We start from the raw sequence: 23,082 nt of genomic DNA on the forward strand, positions 1-23,082 counted from the left end.
TTTCAAATTGAATCTTGTACCTTTATTTTGAAAGCCTATAGTAAACACATTTTGTTTAACAATTTTCATGCCTAGGATGAAATACCTTTCTAACATATATATATATATATAGATATATATATATATATATCACACAGGTCCTGGATATGACCTTAAACTATATCCGATGGTGAGGCCCCAGCTTGCAGGCTTTGGAGAGTGTGAAGCCACCCCTTAATTGGCCACCAGAGTTAAAGGGCGATAATCGTGTTTAGTTTAGGAGCACCTTTTTTTTGTGTGTCCGTTGGCTGGGAATTTCAATTCCACAGATACAATTACCGATTGTAATGCTTTATAAATCTCTAACCATAAAAGTCAGAAATTTTGTTCCAGTTAAAACACATCTTGAATGTTCTTACATTTTCTCAAACGTAAAAAACATACGTGTGAAAGGATAATATAGAGATTTTAATTTTACTGGAAGTTTAAATCAATAAATATTTATTATTTTATTATTACTACAAGCTGCTGGGTTTGACCTTTACTCCTGATCTGAAATGGAACACGTACATCAAGTCTGTTGCCAAGGTCGCTGGAAAGATGGTGGGATCCTTCTACCGCTCCAGAAGATATCTCACTGCTGATGCAATTCTCTATCTATATAACGTCCAAGTACGCCCAAGGATGGAGTACTGCTGCCACATCTGGGCAGGAGCTGCTAAAAACAGCCTATCCTGCCTTGACAGAGTATAAAATAGACTTTGTGGCTTAGTGGGGGGATGCCCTTTACTCTACCCTGCAACCTCTCTCCCACAGAAGAGACGTTGCGAGCCTATCCTTGTTTTATCGTTACTTCCATGGCAGGTGCTCGTCTGAACTCCAATCTCTGGTCCCCCCTCGCCAATCTTTCACGAAAAACACCCGTCTAGCTGAATCCACTGTGAAAAATTTCCCCCACTCTATATCTGTGCCTAAATCAAAACGCGGATTCCATGAACAAAGCCTGTGGAACTGTTCCGTCTGTCTGCTTCCCACCGGACTACAACTTGGATGTCTTCAAGTCCAATGTTAACAAATTCCTAATGAACCGTCCCCTTAAGTAAACACTTCATCAAATCTCCACACTAACGTAATGTACTTGCAATAACCCTTATCAAGGCCCGGAAGCCATTCAGGGATAAGTGGTGATCACTGTGTAAAAAAAAAAAAAGAAAAAAAAAAAAAAAAGTGGAAGATGTTTCTTAAACCAAAATCAAATACATATAATTTAAGGAATCGGTTTTGGTATCGGAAAATAGGTTCAGATTTTTCCGATTCTTATCGGAAAAAAAAAAAAAAAAAAAAAAGCTCCGATTTTTTCCGATTAATCATCCCAACTATAATATAGTACATAAAAGGTTATGTCGGTCTTTCTGTCCGTCTGTCTTTTCCGAAACTAAAAGTCACAGAGCGGTGCTAGGGGCCTTAAATGATTGGATTCTCAGATACAATTACCGATTCCGATACCATTACCGATTCCGATCTTTATAAATCTAACTATTTTAACTATAAAATTGTTATTTTGTCCTGATTACTGTAAAAACATCTTAAATGGGCCTATATTTTCTCAAACGTAAAAACATTACGACAAGCTTTCTTCTATTTGACTCCCATGCATGTGAAAAATAATTACGGTAAGTTTTTCTGTTATTATTTAACAATAAAAATTACTTTGCAACTTACCTGCATCATTCATTTTTCTATTTAAAAAAGTAGTAATTATTAAAAAAAAAAAAACAGGGTATGTTTTACGGCATTTTAGAACTTGGCAAGGTTAGCGGAATTTAGGAAAACTCGAATTATCAGACGGTATAATTTTAAACCGCTCTAACATTCGATATGAAATAAAAAGCACTTAAAACTACTTAAAAATACCAACGAATGATGCAGATAAGTTGGAAAGTAACTTTTATTTATAATGTTACCATTTATTATTCTTTTAATGGCTAATTTCGTGAATTTGGCCTTTTTTTAAATGGTTTGGCCTTCAAGAAATTGTATTTGGCCTTCTTTTTTTTTTAATTTGGCTTCAAATTTGGCTTCTGTTTTCTTTTTTTTTTTTTTTTTTTTAAATAATTTTACCACTATATTAATTTTATAGTAATTAAAGAAAATGATATAATTAATTTTTCAAGCAGTTTCGTGTTGAAATATTCTGGAAACTTGTATTTGGCGCTGCTGCTAGCCCCCCCCCCCAGTCGGCCATTTATTTTTTCGCGTAAATGTGAGGGTGGGATCTAGAGATTTTAATCTTACTGGAAGTTTTAAATCAATAAATATTTATTATTTTATTATTACTACAAGCAATGGAAGATGTTTCTTAAACCAAAATCAAATAAAGATAATTTAAAGAATCAGTTTTGGCATCGGAAAATAGGCTCAAATTTTTCAGATTCCGATACCGATTCCGCAAAAAGCTGATTTTTCCGATTCCCGATTCCAATTAATCGTCCCAACACTATAATAAAGTACATGAAAGGTACTGTCCGTCTTTCTATCTGTCTGTCTTTTTGTTCGTCTCAGAATTTTAAAACTATCTCTTCGGAACTAAAAGTCTCAGAACAGCGCTAGGGACCTCAAATGGTTTGATTTTTTACGGACCGTTCTTTTATAATCCTTTAGCCAGTTAAAATTGTTTAAGGGAGGGGTTATAAATAGGCCAAACTTAAAAAAAAATCGTTAAATATTTTGTACATTAGTTTATTTTTAATCGGTTTATATGTGTGTCACGTTGGTGCAGTGGTAATGTCACCAGCTTTGAATGATACAGTTTCGGTTTCGATTCTAGCTGATGGCAAAGAAATATTTTTTTTTACGTTTGAAATCACAACTCTAGAATACTAAATCTGGACAAATTAAAATATTATATTTAAGCCTATTTTATGCCCGGGCAAAGCTGCCTTCCCCCCACTCAGTATAGTACATAGTAGTTATGTTTTAAAAAAAAAAAAAAAAAAAGAAAAAAAAAGGAAAAAAAAGGAAAAAAGAAAAAGAAAAAAAAAAAGAAAAAAAAGAAAAAAAAAAAAAAAGAAAAAAAAGAAAAAAAAAAGAAAAAGAAAAAAAAGAAAAAAAAAGAAAGAAAAAAAGAAAAAAAAAGAAAAAAAAGAAAAAAAAGAAAAAAAAAAGAAATAAAAAAGAAAAAAAAGAAAGAAAAAAAAGAAAGAAAAAAAAAAAAAGAAAAAAGAAAAGAAAAAAAAAGACATTTCTGCCATCTGCTAGAAAGTAAACATTCATATAAAGTGACGTAATAGAACGGGATATCAGGAGTAAGACGTGGCAAATAATTATTTTTCTTGGCTTTTGTCTGAACGAGAGGTCTTTCAGAAACCTCCAACCTTCCCTGTGAATTGGCTGTTTTTTGTTTTACGGCATATCAACCCTTTTCAGGTTATTTAATGCCGAATCCAGTGATTTTGAAGAAAGTTTTTAATAGAATATATTTGGGTTTTTTTTTGTTTTTTTCAAGTCATTTTCTATTTAACCAATAGTTAGGACCTTAACAGGTACTAGCACTCCAGGTCAGAGTGGACCTGGGAGCAATGGCAATTAAAGGGTGGCTCCACACTCCCCAAAGCCTGCAAGCTGGGGCCTCATCGCTGGATATAGTTTAAGGTCATATCTAGGACCAATTTCCTTGTGAAAGAAAATCAGGTCAGGTATTGGTTTGAAAGTTTCTGTGGAACGAACTGGATTCGAACTTGGCACACCTGGGTTTTCAATCCATGTCGTTAACCACTTAACAACCGTAAAAGGGTTACAGGTATGCAAAAATTAATTATTTCCCATATGTAGCTTTCCTCATAGACCTTTCACTTTGAAGTCTAACCTTTTCCCTACTTCGAATCAATTGGTCTTTCTTTAATTTACTAAGACTATCTGGTGATTGGTCACTTATAAAAGTTTTTATACCCGGCATCTTGCCTTGCAATTCGTTCAGATATTTTATGTATGGTTTTTTTTTTTGTTTGTTTTTTTACATAAGCGTCACCACTTATTAAGGCCGATAGGCCACTCAAGGATAAGGGTTAATGAGCGTACAGTAGTCAAAAGGACAATATAGTAATCGATAGTAATGGAAGTTCGGTAAATTTGTTAACTTAAGTGGAACGGCTCACCAGAAACTTGTTCACGTTGGACTTGAAGACAACCATATTATAGACAGCTGGAAAGCAGGAAAACGGAAGACAATTCCACAGGCGTGCAGTTCTAAGAAAGAAGCTTTGTTCATGGAATCTATGTTTAGGTTTAGGCACAGATAAAGAGTGGGGGGTTGGAATTATTGCTAGTGTTTTCAGCTGGTCGAGTAATAAACCGGCGAGCGCCCAAATAGGTTACGAGCTGAGAGAAGTTAAGTCGGGGTGGTCACTCCTGGTTAGAATTTTCACCCGACGTTGTTCACAACACGAATTAAAAGAAATAAAGATGTGTCAGACGGTTAGTTGCGACTTGAAATGACACGTCTAAGATTTGCGTATGATCGTCATTTGAGCCTGAACGATTCGAACACAAAACAAGAATGACACAGCGCGTGGATAAGATATCATAGGGTTTTTATTTTACATATTTTGAAATTTAATGTAACACCTCAATGGGTCAGGGTGTGAGGTTGAGCAGGCGTAACGAGAAAATAAACAAAAAATAAAAATAAAGAAAATAAAGAAACAAAGGACATGAATGTCGTCATGGAATCACTGTTCGAAAAAGTCATGGATGTAGGTGGGAGTTAGCTTATTTTATCTCCTTTGGTCAAGCAAGGAAGACACCACTTATCAAGGCCCGAAGGCCACGCGAGGATAAGGGTTAACGAATATAAAGTGGTAGTGTAGTGTAATCGATACTGGTGTAAGTTGGATAGAATTTGATTATTTAAGGGGACAGCTCAACAAAAAGGAAGAGCACCAACCAAACAAAAAATGTCTGAGCAGATCCGTCGGTATTTCCTAGTAGGGGCACCTCATATGATTAGTAATAAATTAATCCATTTTAAAAGGGGGAGAAAGGAAAGCTGGTAAAAGCACAAAATGATACTGAAGCAGAGCAAGCCCGTGCTGTATTCAAAAGACAGTTAGCTGCTAGCAAGGTTTTGGTATAAAAAAGGAGAACTGGGGAGCGCCGTCAAATTGCCGAGAAGAAAACTGAGACCCCTCCCCCCGAGAAAAATTGTCATATTTGGGCTGGTGTATCTGCTACTAGTCTCTTGTTCTTAGACAGGGTTCAAAAGACAGTCGCCAATCTGATAGGTCCTGAACTGTAATCTAAGCTTCAGCCTCTGTCCCATCGACGAAATGTTGCATCCCTCTGCCTGTTCTACAAATACTTTAATGGTGAATGCTCTGACGAACTGCAAACACTTGTACCTCCTCGACGTTACTACTCCCGACAAACCCGACAAGCAACTAAGTCCCACCCCTTTACAGTAGAGATCCCTAGGTGTAAGAAAGCCTTTTACGCCAATAGTTTCTTCCCCAGAACTGCAAGACTTTGGAACTCTTTTCCAGCCTTTTGCTTCCCTCTGCCTGTTCTATAAGTACTTTAACGGTGAATGCTCAGACGAACTGCAAGCACTCGTACCCCCCTCAACGTAAATACCTCCGACAAACAGCTAAATCCCACCCCTTCACAGTAGAGATCCCTAAATGTAAGAGATCTCTACTCTAGTAGTTTTTTCCCCAGAAGCACTAAGCTTTGGAATTCCCTTCCGGGTTCCTGCTTCCCCAACTGTACTGACATGCAGAAGTTCAAATGTAACATCTTGCTGCCCAACTCCCCACATAGTAACCTTGTAGCTTATGTCCCCCTACATCAATGTGGCAATGTGCCTTGCGGTGAAAATGTAATAAGTTTTAAAAATAAAAATGTACAAAATTACAATGAAAAATAAATCGACCTCCTCCGATGAACTCTGCTCCAGTTGACCACTATGTGTGTGGGGGGTTTGTTAGATAGGTTTTTGTATTGGAATGCTTCCGATAAGTATTGAAAATGAATAATAAAAAAAAATCCAATTAAAGAAAGAAGAGTCCGATTTTGACCAAAGTTATACAGCCTAACATTGCAAGTGCATTTGAGAAGTTTTACCATCGCACAAGTAGAAGAGCTCAGCTTGTAAAAGCAATAGTAGGTTCTTTGATATGACAGGGGCGCGTTCGAAGTGAAGGTTTTTGCATTGGAAACTTAATTCGAGCCATTATATATATATAAAAAAATAATTTTATAAAAACAGGTTCTCTACAATAATAATAATATATATATATAATACAATGATAATAAAACTTCTTAAATGCACTTGTGGTTACTGTATAAAAGTGTTAACTTTGGTCAAAATCGAATGTTCCGTCTTTCATTCGATTATTTCGATTATCGATACTTATTGAACACATTCCGATACAAAACCTGTCTAGGACACTTCCAGGCACATGAAATTCCTTTGTGTGAAATTTCATAAAAATCGGTCCAGTCGTTTTCGAGTCCATAGGGAACGAACTCGGACTGCAATGTATTGTGGACTAAGTCACTGAAGGGAAGCATGTGAAGCTTCTTCCAAGTGCACCTGATTGAAAAAAAATGGCAATTTCTCAGATTTCAATTACAATCACAGTATTGGGTTGGTTTGTTTTACGGCATATCAACCCTTTTCAGGTTATTTAATGCCAAATCCAGTGATTTTGAAGAAAAAGTTTTTAATAGAATATATATATATATTTTTTTCAAGTCAGTTTCTATTTAATCCATAATTGGGAGCCTAACAGTTACTACCACTTCGGGTCAGAGTGGACCTGGGAGCAATGCCAATTAAGGGGTGGTTCCACACTCCCGAAAGCCCGCAAGCTGGGGCCTCACCATCGGATATAGTTAAAGGTCATATCCAGGACCCACAGTATTGGAAGTGTGGAATATTTGTTGATCCTCAATCCCGGGTAACGTCGGATCCTCCTGCTAGATTTAGATTATTTAGTGCAATACTGATCAAGAATATACTAACTTTGTTGGTGTCCGTTTTGTAGTTTTTTTATTAATTTATTTTTATTTCGGACTATTATTCTCATCTTGATTAGTTGTTTTTCATCTTTATTTGTGGTTTTTCATCTTTATTAGTTGTTTTCACGACATTTCGGCCAACTATTCCTCTGGCCTTCGTCAGGTGGTAACCATGACAGATAGGAACTTCGAATCTCCTAACTGCATTCTCAGCCATCACTGCCATCCATAGTTGTCGTCTCACTACATTTTGACCAATTAAACCTCTGGCACGCTTTGGGTGGGATTGAAACCGCTATCTTCAGACAATGCTCATCTGGAACTGAAGAGATTCAACGTCTATAAACTGTGCCATGGGCCCCGAAGGGCGATCAAGGTTGGATTCTTTGATCTTATAAATCCACGTTTATTATCTGATCTTCCATAGTCGGGTTCGTACCGATTGGTATATATATATATTATTCCTTAATTGGAATTCATTTTCGAGATGAGCATTATATATATATTAATTTATTTTTATTTCGGACTATTCTCATCTTTATTAGTTGTTTTCACGACGTTTCGGCCAACTATTCCTCTGGCCTTCGTCAGGTGGTAACCGTGACAGATAGGAACTTCGAAGCTCCTAACTGCATTCTCAGCAATCACTGCCTTCCATAGTTGTCTCAGCACGTTTTGGCCAAGTAAACCTCTGGCACCCTTTGGGTAGGATTGAAACCATTATCTTCAGACAATTTGTTGGTGTTTGTTTTGTAGTTTTTGACTTTAGATTGTTTAAATTCATATTTATGTCTGTATAGGATGCCCTTAATGTGTTTGTGTATTGATAGAGTCGTAAGTTTGGTTTTAAGTTTTTATAATCAGTTCTAGTGAAACAGCTGATAATTTTTTGGTAAATTTTTACGACGTGCCCCCAGCGTATTATAAACACCCCAACCTCCCCATGTTAAGAACGGCTTTCGGAATAAACACACTTGCGACCTCGAAAGCCGTTCTTAACATGGGGAGGTTGGGAGGGTGTTTGTTCCGAAAGCCGTTCTTAACATGGAGTGGTTAGGGGGTGTTTATACTACGCTGAGACAGGTCGTAAAAAAAACAAACAAAAAACACAAAAGAGAAAATGAAAATGAGGGTGTTTATTCCGAAAGCCGTTCTTAACATGGAGTGGTTAGGGGGTGTTTATACTACGCTGAGACAGGTCGTAAAAAAAAACAAACAAAAAACACAAAAGAGAAAATGAAAATGAGGGTGTTTATTCCGAAAGCCGTTCTTAACATGGAGTGGTTAGGGGGTGTTTATACTACGCCGAGACAGGTCGTAAAAAAAACAAACAAAAAAACACAAAAGAGAAAATGAAAATGAGGGTGTTTATTCCGAAAGCCGTTCTTAACATGGAGTGGTTAGGGGGCGTTTATACTACGCCGAGACAGGTCGTAAAAGAAACAAACAAAAAAACACAAAAGAGAAAATGAAAATGAGGGTGTTTATTCCGAAAGCCGTTCTTAACATGGAGTGGTTAGGGGGTGTTTATACTACGCTGAGACAGGTCGTAAAAAAAACAAACAAAAAACACAAAAGAGAAAATGAAAATGAGGGTGTTTATTCCGAAAGCCGTTCTTAACATGGAGTGGTTAGGGGGTGTTTATACTACGCTGAGACAGGTCGTAAAAAAAACAAAAAACACAAAAGAGAAAATGAAAATGAGGGTGTTTATTCCGAAAGCCGTTCTTAACATGGAATGGTTAGGGGGTGTTTATACTACGCTGAGACAGGTCGTAAAAAAAACAAACAAAAAACACAAAAGAGAAAATGAAAATGAGGGTGTTTATTCCGAAAGCCGTTCTTAACATGGAGTGGTTAGGGGGTGTTTATACTACGCTGAGACAGGTCGTAAAAAAAACAAACAAAAAACACAAAAGAGAAAATGAAAATGAGGGTGTTTATTCCGAAAGCCGTTCTTAACATGGAGTGGTTAGGGGGTGTTTATACTACGCTGAGACAGGTCGTAAAAAAAACAAACAAAAAACACAAGAGAAAATGAAAATGAGGGTGTTTATTCCGAAAGCCGTTCTTAACATGGAGTGGTTAGGGGGTGTTTATACTACGCTGAGACAGGTCGTAAAAAAAACAAACAAAAAACACAAGAGAAAATGAAAATGAGGGTGTTTATTCCGAAAGCCGTTCTTAACATGGAGTGGTTAGGGGGTGTTTATACTACGCTGAGACAGGTCGTAAAAAAAACAAACAAAAAACACAAAAGAGAAAATGAAAATGAGGGTGTTTATTCCGAAAGCCGTTCTTAACATGGAGTGGTTAGGGGGTGTTTATACTACGCTGAGACAGGTCGTAAAAAAAACAAACAAAAAACACAAAAGAGAAAATGAAAATGAGGGTGTTTATTCCGAAAGCCGTTCTTAACATGGAGTGGTTAGGGGGTGTTTATACTACGCTGAGACAGGTCGTAAAAAAAACAAAAAACACAAAAGAGAAAATGAAAATGAGGGTGTTTATTCCGAAAGCCGTTCTTAACATGGAGTGGTTAGGGGGTGTTTATACTACGCTGAGACAGGTCGTAAAAAAAACAAACAAAAAACACAAAAGAGAAAATGAAAATGAGGGTGTTTATTCCGAAAGCCGTTCTTAACATGGAGTGGTTAGGGGGTGTTTATACTACGCTGAGACAGGTCGTAAAAAAAACAAACAAAAAACACAAAAGAGAAAATGAAAATGAGGGTGTTTGTTCCGAAAGCCGTTCTTAACATGGAGTGGTTAGGGGGTGTTTATACTACGCTGAGACAGGTCGTAAAAAAAAACAAACAAAAAAACACAAAAGAGAAAATGAAAATGAGGGTGTTTATTCCGAAAGCCGTTCTTAACATGGAGTGGTTAGGGGGTGTTTATACTACGCTGAGACAGGTCGTAAAAAAAACAAACAAAAAACACAAAAGAGAAAATGAAAATGAGGGTGTTTATTCCGAAAGCCGTTCTTAACATGGAGTGGTTAGGGGGTGTTTATACTACGCTGAGACAGGTCGTAAAAAAAACAAACAAAAAACACAAAAGAGAAAATGAAAATGAGGGTGTTTATTCCGAAAGCCGTTCTTAACATGGAGTGGTTAGGGGGTGTTTATACTACGCTGAGACAGGTCGTAAAAAAAACAAAAAACACAAAAGAGAAAATGAAAATGAGGGTGTTTATTCCGAAAGCCGTTCTTAACATGGAGTGGTTAGGGGGTGTTTATACTACGCTGAGACAGGTCGTAAAAAAAACAAACAAAAAACACAAGAGAAAATGAAAATGAGGGTGTTTATTCCGAAAGCCGTTCTTAACATGGAGTGGTTAGGGGGTGTTTATACTACGCTGAGACAGGTCGTAAAAAAAACAAACAAAAAACACAAAAGAGAAAATGAAAATGAGGGTGTTTATTCCGAAAGCCGTTCTTAACATGGAGTGGTTAGGGGGTGTTTATACTACGCTGAGACAGGTCGTAAAAAAAAACAAACAAAAAACACAAAAGAGAAAATTAAAATGAGGGTGTTTATTCCGAAAGCCGTTCTTAACATGGAGTGGTTAGGGGGTGTTTATACTACGCCGAGACAGGTCGTAAAAAAAACAAACAAAAAAACACAAAAGAGAAAATGAAAATGAGGGTGTTTATTCCGAAAGCCGTTCTTAACATGGAGTGGTTAGGGGGCGTTTATACTACGCTGAGACAGGTCGTAAAAGAAACAAACAAAAAAACACAAAAGAGAAAATGAAAATGAGGGTGTTTATTCCGAAAGCCGTTCTTAACATGGAGTGGTTAGGGGGTGTTTATACTACGCTGAGACAGGTCGTAAAAAAAACAAACAAAAAACACAAAAGAGAAAATGAAAATGAGGGTGTTTATTCCGAAAGCCGTTCTTAACATGGAGTGGTTAGGGGGTGTTTATACTACGCTGAGACAGGTCGTAAAAAAAACAAAAAACACAAAAGAGAAAATGAAAATGAGGGTGTTTATTCCGAAAGCCGTTCTTAACATGGAATGGTTAGGGGGTGTTTATACTACGCTGAGACAGGTCGTAAAAAAAAACAAACAAAAAACACAAAAGACAAAATGAAAATGAGGGTGTTTATTCCGAAAGCCGTTCTTAACATGGAGTGGTTAGGGGGTGTTTATACTACGCTGAGACAGGTCGTAAAAAAAAACAAACAAAAAACACAAAAGAGAAAATGAAAATGAGGGTGTTTATTCCGAAAGCCGTTCTTAACATGGAGTGGTTAGGGGGTGTTTATACTACGCTGAGACAGGTCGTAAAAAAAACAAAAAACACAAAAGAGAAAATGAAAATGAGGGTGTTTATTCCGAAAGCCGTTCTTAACATGGAGTGGTTAGGGGGTGTTTATACTACGCTGAGACAGGTCGTAAAAAAAACAAACAAAAAACACAAAAGAGAAAATGAAAATGAGGGTGTTTGTTCCGAAAGCCGTTCTTAACATGGAGTGGTTAGGGGGTGTTTATAATACGCTGAGACAGGTCGTAAAAAAAACAAACAAAAAACACAAGAGAAAATGAAAATGAGGGTGTTTATTCCGAAAGCCGTTCTTAACATGGAGTGGTTAGGGGGTGTTTATACTACGCTGAGACAGGTCGTAAAAAAAACAAACAAAAAACACAAGAGAAAATGAAAATGAGGGTGTTTATTCCGAAAGCCGTTCTTAACATGGAGTGGTTAGGGGGTGTTTATACTACGCTGAGACAGGTCGTAAAAAAAACAAACAAAAAACACAAGAGAAAATGAAAATGAGGGTGTTTATTCCGAAAGCCGTTCTTAACATGGAGTGGTTAGGGGGTGTTTATACTACGCTGAGACAGGTCGTAAAAAAAAAAAACAAAAAACACAAGAGAAAATGAAAATGAGGGTGTTTATTCCGAAAGCCGTTCTTAACATGGAGTGGTTAGGGGGTGTTTATACTACGCTGAGACAGGTCGTAAAAAAAAACAAACAAAAAACACAAGAGAAAATGAAAATGAGGGTGTTTATTCCGAAAGCCGTTCTTAACATGGAGTGGTTAGGGGGTGTTTATACTACGCTGAGACAGGTCGTAAAAAAAACAAAAAACACAAAAGAGAAAATGAAAATGAGGGTGTTTATTCCGAAAGCCGTTCTTAACATGGAGTGGTTAGGGGGTGTTTATACTACGCTGAGACAGGTCGTAAAAAAAACAAACAAAAAACACAAAAGAGAAAATGAAAATGAGGGTGTTTGTTCCGAAAGCCGTTCTTAACATGGAGTGGTTAGGGGGTGTTTATAATACGCTGAGACAGGTCGTAAAAAAAACAAACAAAAAACACAAGAGAAAATGAAAATGAGGGTGTTTATTCCGAAAGCCGTTCTTAACATGGAGTGGTTAGGGGGTGTTTATACTACGCTGAGACAGGTCGTAAAAAAAACAAACAAAAAACACAAGAGAAAATGAAAATGAGGGTGTTTATTCCGAAAGCCGTTCTTAACATGGAATGGTTAGGGGGTGTTTATACTACGCTGAGACAGGTCGTAAAAAAAAACAAACAAAAAACACAAAAGAGAAAATTAAAATGAGGGTGTTTATTCCGAAAGCCGTTCTTAACATGGAGTGGTTAGGGGGTGTTTATACTACGCTGAGACAGGTCGTAAAAAAAACAAACAAAAAACACAAAAGAGAAAATGAAAATGAGGGTGTTTATTCCGAAAGCCGTTCTTAACATGGAGTGGTTAGGGGGTGTTTATACTACGCTGAGACAGGTCGTAAAAAAAACAAAAAACACAAAAGAGAAAATGAAAATGAGGGTGTTTATTCCGAAAGCCGTTCTTAACATGGAGTGGTTAGGGGGTGTTTATACTACGCTGAGACAGGTCGTAAAAAAAACAAACAAAAAACACAAAAGAGAAAATGAAAATGAGGGTGTTTATTCCGAAAGCCGTTCTTAACATGGAGTGGTTAGGGGGTGTTTATACTACGCTGAGACAGGTCGTAAAAAAAACAAACAAAAAACACAAAAGAGAAAATGAAAATGAGGGTGTTTGTTCCGAAAGCCGTTCTTAACATGGAGTGGTTAGGGGGTGTTTATACTACGCTGAGACAGGTCGTAAAAAAAACAAACAAAAAAACACAAAAGAGAAAATGAAAATGAGGGTGTTTATTCCGAAAGCCGTTCTTAACATGGAGTGGTTAGGGGGTGTTTATACTACGCTGAGACAGGTCGTAAAAAACACAAACAAAAAACACAAAAGAGAAAATGAAAATGAGGGTGTTTATTCCGAAAGCCGTTCTTGACATGGAGTGGTTAGGGGGTGTTTATACTACGCTGAGACAGGTCGTAAAAAAAAAACAAACAAAAAACACAAAAGAGAAAATGAAAATGAGGGTGTTTATTCCGAAAGCCGTTCTTAACATGGAGTGGTTAGGGGGTGTTTATACTACGCTGAGACAGGTCGTAAAAAAAACAAAAAACACAAAAGAGAAAATGAAAATGAGGGTGTTTATTCCGAAAGCCGTTCTTAACATGGAGTGGTTAGGGGGTGTTTATACTACGCTGAGACAGGTCGTAAAAAAAACAAACAAAAAACACAAGAGAAAATGAAAATGAGGGTGTTTATTCCGAAAGCCGTTCTTAACATGGAGTGGTTAGGGGGTGTTTATACTACGCTGAGACAGGTCGTAAAAAAAACAAACAAAAAAACACAAAAGAGAAAATGAAAATGAGGGTGTTTATTCCGAAAGCCGTTCTTAACATGGAGTGGTTAGGGGGTGTTTATACTACGCTGAGACAGGTCGTAAAAAAAACAAACAAAAAACACAAAAGAGAAAATGAAAATGAGGGTGTTTATTCCGAAAGCCGTTCTTAACATGGAGTGGTTAGGGGGTGTTTATACTACGCTGAGACAGGTCGTAAAAAAAACAAACAAAAAACACAAAAGAGAAAATGAAAATGAGGGTGTTTATTCCGAAAGCCGTACTTAACATGGAGTGGTTAGGGGGTGTTTATACTACGCTGAGACAGGTCGTAAAAAAAACAAACAAAAAAACACAAAAGAGAAAATGAAAATGAGGGTGTTTATTCCGAAAGCCGTTCTTAACATGGAATGGTTAGGGGGTGTTTATACTACGCTGAGACAGGTCGTAAAAAAAACAAACAAAAAACACAAAAGAGAAAATGAAAATGAGGGTGTTTATTCCGAAAGCCGTTCTTAACATGGAGTGGTTAGGGGGTGTTTATACTACGCTGAGACAGGTCGTAAAAAAAACAAACAAAAAACACAAAAGAGAAAATGAAAATGAGGGTGTTTATTCCGAAAGCCGTTCTTAACATGGAGTGGTTAGGGGGTGTTTATACTACGCTGAGACAGGTCGTAAAAAAAACAAAAAACACAAAAGAGAAAATGAAAATGAGGGTGTTTATTCCGAAAGCCGTTCTTAACATGGAGTGGTTAGGGGGTGTTTATACTACGCTGAGACAGGTCGTAAAAAAAACAAACAAAAAACACAAAAGAGAAAATGAAAATGAGGGTGTTTATTCCGAAAGCCGTACTTAACATGGAGTGGTTAGGGGGTGTTTATACTACGCTGAGACAGGTCGTAAAAAAAACAAACAAAAAAACACAAAAGAGAAAATGAAAATGAGGGTGTTTATTCCGAAAGCCGTTCTTAACATGGAATGGTTAGGGGGTGTTTATACTACGCTGAGACAGGTCGTAAAAAAAACAAACAAAAAACACAAAAGAGAAAATGAAAATGAGGGTGTTTATTCCGAAAGCCGTTCTTAACATGGAGTGGTTAGGGGGTGTTTATACTACGCTGAGACAGGTCGTAAAAAAAACAAACAAAAAACACAAAAGAGAAAATGAAAATGAGGGTGTTTATTCCGAAAGCCGTTCTTAACATGGAGTGGTTAGGGGGTGTTTATACTACGCTGAGACAGGTCGTAAAAAAAACAAAAAACACAAAAGAGAAAATGAAAATGAGGGTGTTTATTCCGAAAGCCGTTCTTAACATGGAGTGGTTAGGGGGTGTTTATACTACGCTGAGACAGGTCGTAAAAAAAACAAACAAAAAACACAAAAGAGAAAATGAAAATGAGGGTGTTTATTCCGAAAGCCGTACTTAACATGGAGTGGTTAGGGGGTGTTTATACTACGCTGAGACAGGTCGTAAAAAAAACAAACAAAAAAACACAAAAGAGAAAATGAAAATGAGGGTGTTTATTCCGAAAGCCGTTCTTAACATGGAATGGTTAGGGGGTGTTTATACTACGCTGAGACAGGTCGTAAAAAAAACAAACAAAAAACACAAAAGAGAAAATGAAAATGAGGGTGTTTATTCCGAAAGCCGTTCTTAACATGGAGTGGTTAGGGGGTGTTTATACTACGCTGAGACAGGTCGTAAAAAAAACAAAAAACACAAAAGAGAAAATGAAAATGAGGGTGTTTATTCCGAAAGCCGTTCTTAACATGGAGTGGTTAGGGGGTGTTTATACTACGCTGAGACAGGTCGTAAAAAAATCAAACAAAAAACACAAAAGAGAAAATGAAAATGAGGGTGTTTGTTCCGAAAGCCGTTCTTAACATGGAGTGGTTAGGGGGTGTTTATACTACGCTGAGACAGGTCGTAAAAAAAACAAACAAAAAAACACAAAAGAGAAAATGAAAATGAGGGTGTTTATTCCGAAAGCCGTTCTTAACATGGAGTGGTTAGGGGGTGTTTATACTACGCTGAGACAGGTCGTAAAAAAAACAAACAAAAAACACAAAAGAGAAAATGAAAATGAGGGTGTTTATTCCGAAAGCCGTTCTTAACATGGAGTGGTTAGGGGGTGTTTATACTACGCTGAGACAGGTCGTAAAAAAAACAAACAAAAAACACAAAAGAGAAAATGAAAATGAGGGTGTTTATTCCGAAAGCCGTTCTTAACATGGAGTGGTTAGGGGGTGTTTATACTACGCTGAGACAGGTCGTAAAAAAAACAAAAAACACAAAAGAGAAAATGAAAATGAGGGTGTTTATTCCGAAAGCCGTTCTTAACATGGAGTGGTTAGGGGGTGTTTATACTACGCTGAGACAGGTCGTAAAAAAAACAAACAAAAAACACAAAAGAGAAAATGAAAATGAGGGTGTTTATTCCGAAAGCCGTTCTTAACATGGAGTGGTTAGGGGGTGTTTATACTACGCTGAGACAGGTCGTAAAAAAAACAAACAAAAAACACAAAAGAGAAAATGAAAATGAGGGTGTTTATTCCGAAAGCCGTTCTTAACATGGAATGGTTAGGGGGTGTTTATACTACGCTGAGACAGGTCGTAAAAAAAACAAACAAAAAAACACAAAAGAGAAAATGAAAATGAGGGTGTTTATTCCGAAAGCCGTTCTTAACATGGAGTGGTTAGGGGGTGTTTATACTACGCTGAGACAGGTCGTAAAAAAAACAAAAAACACAAAAGAGAAAATGAAAATGAGGGTGTTTATTCCGAAAGCCGTTCTTAACATGGAGTGGTTAGGGGGTGTTTATACTACGCTGAGACAGGTCGTAAAAAAAACAAACAAAAAACACAAAAGAGAAAATGAAAATGAGGGTGTTTATTCCGAAAGCCGTTCTTAACATGGAGTGGTTAGGGGGTGTTTATACTACGCTGAGACAGGTCGTAAAAAAAAACAAACAAAAAACACAAAAGAGAAAATGAAAATGAGGGTGTTTATTCCGAAAGCCGTTCTTAACATGGAGTGGTTAGGGGGTGTTTATACTACGCTGAGACAGGTCGTAAAAAAAACAAGCAAAAAACACAAAAGAGAAAATGAAAATGAGGGTGTTTATTCCGAAAGCCGTTCTTAACATGGAGTGGTTAGGGGGTGTTTATACTACGCTGAGACAGGTCGTAAAAAAAACAAACAAAAAACACAAAAGAGAAAATGAAAATGAGGGTGTTTGTTCCGAAAGCCGTTCTTAACATGGAGTGGTTAGGGGGTGTTTATACTACGCTGAGACAGGTCGTAAAAAAAACAAACAAAAAAACACAAAAGAGAAAATGAGGGTGTTTATTCCGAAAGCCGTTCTTAACATGGAGTGGTTAGGGGGTGTTTATACTACGCTGAGACAGGTCGTAAAAAAAACAAACAAAAAACACAAAAGAGAAAATGAAAATGAGGGTGTTTATTCCGAAAGCCGTTCTTAACATGGAGTGGTTAGGGGGTGTTTATACTACGCTGAGACAGGTCGTAAAAAAAACAAAAAACACAAAAGAGAAAATGAAAATGAGGGTGTTTATTCCGAAAGCCGTTCTTAACATGGAGTGGTTAGGGGGTGTTTATACTACGCTGAGACAGGTCGTAAAAAAAACAAACAAAAAACACAAAAGAGAAAATGAAAATGAGGGTGTTTATTCCGAAAGCCGTTCTTAACATGGAGTGGTTAGGGGGTGTTTATACTACGCTGAGACAGGTCGTAAAAAAAACAAACAAAAAACACAAAAGAGAAAATGAAAATGAGGGTGTTTATTCCGAAAGCCGTTCTTAACATGGAGTGGTTAGGGGGTGTTTATACTACGCTGAGACAGGTCGTAAAAAAAACAAACAAAAAAACACAAAAGAGAAAATGAAAATGAGGGTGTTTATTCCGAAAGCCGTTCTTAACATGGAGTGGTTAGGGGGTGTTTATACTACGCTGAGACAGGTCGTAAAAAAAACAAACAAAAAACACAAAAGAGAAAATGAAAATGAGGGTGTTTATTCCGAAAGCCGTTCTTAACATGGAGTGGTTAGGGGGTGTTTATACTACGCTGAGACAGGTCGTAAAAAAAACAAAAAACACAAAAGAGAAAATGAAAATGAGGGTGTTTATTCCGAAAGCCGTTCTTAACATGGAGTGGTTAGGGGGTGTTTATACTACGCTGAGACAGGTCGTAAAAAAAACAAACAAAAAACACAAAAGAGAAAATGAAAATGAGGGTGTTTATTCCGAAAGCCGTTCTTAACATGGAGTGGTTAGGGGGTGTTTATACTACGCTGAGACAGGTCGTAAAAAAAACAAACAAAAAACACAAAAGAGAAAATGAAAATGAGGGTGTTTGTTCCGAAAGCCGTTCTTAACATGGAGTGGTTAGGGGGTGTTTATACTACGCTGAGAAAGGTCGTAAAAAAAACAAACAAAAAAACACAAAAGAGAAAATGAAAATGAGGGTGTTTATTCCGAAAGCCGTTCTTAACATGGAGTGGTTAGGGGGTGTTTATACTACGCTGAGACAGGTCGTAAAAAAAACAAACAAAAAACACAAAAGAGAAAATGAAAATGAGGGTGTTTATTCCGAAAGCCGTTCTTAACATGGAGTGGTTAGGGGGTGTTTATACTACGCTGAGACAGGTCGTAAAAAAAACAAACAAAAAAACACAAAAGAGAAAATGAAAATGAGGGTGTTTATTCCGAAAGCCGTTCTTAACATGGAGTGGTAAGGGGGTGTTTATACTACGCTGAGACAGGTCGTAAAAAAAACAAAAAACACAAAAGAGAAAATGAAAATGAGGGTGTTTATTCCGAAAGCCGTTCTTAACATGGAGTGGTTAGGGGGTGTTTATACTACGCTGAGACAGGTCGTAAAAAAAACAAACAAAAAACACAAAAGAGAAAATGAAAATGAGGGTGTTTATTCCGAAAGCCGTTCTTAACATGGAGTGGTTAGGGGGTGTTTATACTACGCTGAGACAGGTCGTAAAAAAAAACAAACAAAAAACACAAAAGAGAAAATGAAAATGAGGGTGTTTATTCCGAAAGCCGTTCTTAACATGGAGTGGTTAGGGGGTGTTTATACTACGCTGAGACAGGTCGTAAAAAAAACAAGCAAAAAACACAAAAGAGAAAATGAAAATGAGGGTGTTTATTCCGAAAGCCGTTCTTAACATGGAGTGGTTAGGGGGTGTTTATACTACGCTGAGACAGGTCGTAAAAAAAACAAACAAAAAACACAAAAGAGAAAATGAAAATGAGGGTGTTTGTTCCGAAAGCCGTTCTTAACATGGAGTGGTTAGGGGGTGTTTATACTACGCTGAGACAGGTCGTAAAAAAAACAAACAAAAAAACACAAAAGAGAAAATGAGGGTGTTTATTCCGAAAGCCGTTCTTAACATGGAGTGGTTAGGGGGTGTTTATACTACGCTGAGACAGGTCGTAAAAAAAACAAACAAAAAACACAAAAGAGAAAATGAAAATGAGGGTGTTTATTCCGAAAGCCGTTCTTAACATGGAGTGGTTAGGGGGTGTTTATACTACGCTGAGACAGGTCGTAAAAAAAACAAAAAACACAAAAGAGAAAATGAAAATGAGGGTGTTTATTCCGAAAGCCGTTCTTAACATGGAGTGGTTAGGGGGTGTTTATACTACGCTGAGACAGGTCGTAAAAAAAAACAAACAAAAAACACAAAAGAGAAAATGAAAATGAGGGTGTTTATTCCGAAAGCCGTTCTTAACATGGAGTGGTTAGGGGGTGTTTATACTACGCTGAGACAGGTCGTAAAAAAAACAAGCAAAAAACACAAAAGAGAAAATGAAAATGAGGGTGTTTATTCCGAAAGCCGTTCTTAACATGGAGTGGTTAGGGGGTGTTTATACTACGCTGAGACAGGTCGTAAAAAAAACAAACAAAAAACACAAAAGAGAAAATGAAAATGAGGGTGTTTGTTCCGAAAGCCGTTCTTAACATGGAGTGGTTAGGGGGTGTTTATACTACGCTGAGACAGGTCGTAAAAAAAACAAACAAAAAAACACAAAAGAGAAAATGAGGGTGTTTATTCCGAAAGCCGTTCTTAACATGGAGTGGTTAGGGGGTGTTTATACTACGCTGAGACAGGTCGTAAAAAAAACAATCAAAAAACACAAAAGAGAAAATGAAAATGAGGGTGTTTATTCCGAAAGCCGTTCTTAACATGGAGTGGTTAGGGGGTGTTTATACTACGCTGAGACAGGTCGTAAAAAAAACAAAAAACACAAAAGAGAAAATGAAAATGAGGGTGTTTATTCCGAAAGCCGTTCTTAACATGGAGTGGTTAGGGGGTGTTTATACTACGCTGAGACAGGTCGTAAAAAAAACAAACAAAAAACACAAAAGAGAAAATGAAAATGAGGGTGTTTATTCCGAAAGCCGTTCTTAACATGGAGTGGTTAGGGGGTGTTTATACTACGCTGAGACAGGTCGTAAAAAAAACAAACAAAAAAACACAAAAGAGAAAATGAAAATGAGGGTGTTTATTCCGAAAGCCGTTCTTAACATGGAGTGGTTAGGGGGTGTTTATACTACGCTGAGACAGGTCGTAAAAAAAACAAAAAAACACAAAAGAGAAAATGAAAATGAGGGTGTTTATTCCGAAAGCCGTTCTTAACATGGAGTGGTTAGGGGGTGTTTATACTACGCTGAGACAGGTCGTAAAAAAAACAAACAAAAAACACAAAAGAGAAAATGAAAATGAGGGTGTTTATTCCGAAAGCCGTTCTTAACATGGAGTGGTTAGGGGGTGTTTATACTACGCTGAGACAGGTCGTAAAAAAAACAAACAAAAAACACAAAAGAGAAAATGAAAATGAGGGTGTTTATTCCGAAAGCCGTTCTTAACATGGAGTGGTTAGGGGGTGTTTATACTACGCTGAGACAGGTCGTAAAAAAAAACAAACAAAAAAACACAAAAGAGAAAATGAAAATGAGGGTGTTTATTCCGAAAGCCGTTCTTAACATGGAGTGGTTAGGGGGTGTTTATACTACGCTGAGACAGGTCGTAAAAAAAACAAACAAAAAACACAAAAGAGAAAATGAAAATGAGGGTGTTTATTCCGAAAGCCGTTCTTAACATGGAGTGGTTAGGGGGTGTTTATACTACGCTGAGACAGGTCGTAAAAAAAACAAACAAAAAACACAAAAGAGAAAATGAAAATGAGGGTGTTTATTCCGAAAGCCGTTCTTAACATGGAGTGGTTAGGGGGTGTTTATACTACGCTGAGACAGGTCGTAAAAAAAAAACAAACAAAAAACACAAAAGAGAAAATGAAAATGAGGGTGTTTATTCCGAAAGCCGTTCTTAACATGGAGTGGTTAGGGGGTGTTTATACTACGCTGAGACAGGTCGTAAAAAAAACAAACAAAAAACACAAAAGAGAAAATGAAAATGAGGGTGTTTATTCCGAAAGCCGTTCTTAACATGGAGTGGTTAGGGGGTGTTTATACTACGCTGAGACAGGTCGTAAAAAAAACAAACAAAAAACACAAAAGAGAAAATGAAAATGAGGGTGTTTATTCCGAAAGCCGTTCTTAACATGGAGTGGTTAGGGGGTGTTTATACTACGCTGAGACAGGTCGTAAAAAAAACAAACAAAAAAACACAAAAGAGAAAATGAAAATGAGGGTGTTTATTCCGAAAGCCGTTCTTAACATGGAGTGGTTAGGGGGTGTTTATACTACGCTGAGACAGGTCGTAAAAAAAACAAACAAAAAACACAAAAGAGAAAATGAAAATGAGGGTGTTTATTCCGAAAGCCGTTCTTAACATGGAGTGGTTAGGGGGTGTTTATACTACGCTGAGACAGGTCGTAAAAAAAAACAAACAAAAAACACAAAAGAGACAATGAAAATGAGGGTGTTTATTCCGAAAGCCGTTCTTAACATGGAGTGGTTAGGGGGTGTTTATACTACGCTGAGACAGGTCGAAAAAAAAAAACAAACAAAAAAACACAAAAGAGAAAATGAAAATGAGGGTGTTTATTCCGAAAGCCGTTCTTAACATGGAGTGGTTAGGGGGTGTTTATACTACGCTGAGACAGGTCGTAAAAAAAAAACAAACAAAAAACACAAAAGAGAAAATGAAAATGAGGGTGTTTATTCCGAAAGCCGTTCTTAACATGGAGTGGTTAGGGGGTGTTTATACTACGCTGAGACAGGTCGTAAAAAAAACAAACAAAAAAACACAAAAGAGAAAATGAAAATGAGGGTGTTTATTCCGAAAGCCGTTCTTAACATGGAGTGGTTAGGGGGTGTTTATACTACGCTGAGACAGGTCGTAAAAAAAAAACAAACAAAAAACACAAAAGAGAAAATGAAAATGAGGGTGTTTATTCCGAAAGCCGTTCTTAACATGGAGTGGTTAGGGGGTGTTTATACTACGCTGAGACAGGTCGTAAAAAAAACAAACAAAAAACACAAAAGAGAAAATGAAAATGAGGGTGTTTATTCCGAAAGCCGTTCTTAACATGGAGTGGTTAGGGGGTGTTTATACTACGCTGAGACAGGTCGTAAAAAAAACAAACAAAAAAACACAAAAGAGAAAATGAAAATGAGGGTGTTTATTCCGAAAGCCGTTCTTAACATGGAGTGGTTAGGGGGTGTTTATACTACGCTGAGACAGGTCGTAAAAAAAACAAAAAACACAAAAGAGAAAATGAAAATGAGGGTGTTTATTCCGAAAGCCGTTCTTAACATGGAGTGGTTAGGGGGTGTTTATACTACGCTGAGTCTCAGCGTCGCTGAGACAGGTCGTAAAAAAAAAAAAACAAAAAACACAAAAGAGAAAATGAAAATGAGGGTGTTTATTCCGAAAGCCGTTCTTAACATGGAGTGGTTAAGGGGTGTTTATAATACGCTGAGACAGGTCGTAAAAAAAAAACAAACAAAAAACACAAAAGAGAAAATGAAAATGAGGGTGTTTATTCCGAAAGCCGTTCTTAACATGGAGTGGTTAGGGGGTGTTTATACTACGCTGAGACAGGTCGTAAAAAAAACAAAAAACACAAAAGAGAAAATGAAAATGAGGGTGTTTATTCCGAAAGCCGTTCTTAACATGGAGTGGTTAGGGGGTGTTTATACTACGCTGAGTCTCAACGTCGCTGAGACAGGTCGTAAAAAAAAACAAACAAAAAACACAAAAGAGAAAATGAAAATGAGGGTGTTTATTCCGAAAGCCGTTCTTAACATGGAGTGGTTAGGGGGTGTTTATACTACGCTGAGACAGGTCGTAAAAAAAACAAACAAAAAACACAAGAGAAAATGAAAATGAGGGTGTTTATTCCGAAAGCCGTTCTTAACATGGAGTGGTTAGGGGGTGT

The 23,082-nt window shown here is 37.2% G+C and overlaps 1 protein-coding gene across 1 annotated transcript in view; it reads right to left on the bottom strand.

The window, feature by feature from the left end:
• LOC145271278 (sodium-dependent proline transporter-like) overlaps positions 1–23,082 on the bottom strand; it is a 161,583-nt gene that overhangs the window by 71,317 nt on the left and 67,184 nt on the right. The window lies entirely within an intron of this gene.

This window comes from Euprymna scolopes, chromosome 46 (assembly GCF_053919585.1).
Source record: "Euprymna scolopes isolate OS-2025 chromosome 46, ASM5391958v1, whole genome shotgun sequence".
Taxonomy (NCBI): Eukaryota; Metazoa; Mollusca; class Cephalopoda; order Sepiida; family Sepiolidae; genus Euprymna; species Euprymna scolopes.